We start from the raw sequence: 1523 nt of genomic DNA, 5'->3' as shown, positions 1-1523 counted from the left end.
AACAAAAGAGATGGAGAGAAGAACAGCATCAACGTCAGACATAATAACAGTGAAATAGAGGAACAAGACCAACAAGGCAGAACAACTAAAGTAACAGCAACATGACCATCAACAACAACAACAACAAAACTGAAATAATCATATAAATAATTATGAGGTCTTCTTTTTTAAGTTTCGATATCTAAAATGGGAACTTTGACGAAATTAAGTATTTTATCTAACGCATCGAATAAAACACGGAGCCAGTGGTCCACTCTCTCGATAAACACGTATATGTTTGCCCCCATTTAGATATCGACTTTATAGCTCAAAAATATAAATTCTACAAAGAGTTTAGTTCAAAGACTCGAAATAGCGGCAATGAAAAAAGAAAGAAAAAGAAAAATGCTCGCTGTTTCCTGTTCATTGGATGTCAAAGGCCTATTGTTGATGATTCCGATGGAAATTAATATTTCGTGATGTACAAATGATAATAGTATCAAAAGGCATACGAACCAAATTGCAAATTAAGTTTTGAATAACAAAGCACAAATTAGGGGTTTACAGCTAATTTGCGTGATTCTGATAAACTGACAGAAGAAAGGAGGTAGATATAAAGATAGCTCCTCAGTAGATAAGTGTTGATCACAGACCCTTTTCATCCTTGAGAGATCGAAGGATAAAAAGGAAAAAGGAAAGAAAAGTTCGTTAATTCCGACATAAATGTTTGGTATATTGCCTGCGATCCCGAAAATATTGATGCGGCCTCTCTGGTTCTTAACGGGAGTTTTCCTTGTAAACAATGGTAACGTAATACTTGTAAACACACAGAAAGGGAGAGAAAGAAGACCAAAATAAATTCTTCCGGGCAACACGATAAATAAATAAATATACACAGGTTCAACATTTATGTATTCATATATATATATATATATATATATATATATATATATATATATATATATATATATATATATATATATATATATATATATATATATAAGGATTAACAGGTAGACTAACACAGTCGTGAAGAATTTCAACAAAACTATATCTCCATCATCAGTACCGTTAAAGAGAACAAAAAAGTCAGATAGACAATAATAATGGGTAAAGATAGTTCGGAATTGGGGTTAAAAACAAATTACAAATATATGAAGGTGAACATTAATAATGTGTACGTAAGGCAAAGGAATGTATATAATATTAAGTGGAACAAAATAGCATAAATGGAACAAAATGACAGATATACAATACAGATAGGGGTAAACGAACCAGAGTTTGGTTCTTTTACCCCTATCGTATCTCGAATGCTTGCCCACTCGTCTTGCACAAATTCCCATTTCCCTCCTTCACTTCCTGCACCTGTCTGTCCTGTCCGTGATCACTACCCCATGGCGACGGCACCTCCCACGGTGGGCCCGGCACCCAGGCATTGGCTATCGCTTCCCTCGGCACCTCAGCCTGCGTGGCCCTTTTCCATTTTCTGCGACTCCTTGCTGGGCTACTGCCGAAGTAATCTTAAATCGTGGTCTCGCTCTACA

Source organism: Penaeus vannamei, chromosome 29 (genome assembly GCF_042767895.1).
Source record: "Penaeus vannamei isolate JL-2024 chromosome 29, ASM4276789v1, whole genome shotgun sequence".
Taxonomy (NCBI): Eukaryota; Metazoa; Arthropoda; class Malacostraca; order Decapoda; family Penaeidae; genus Penaeus; species Penaeus vannamei.
This window is presented reverse-complemented; position numbering follows the sequence as displayed.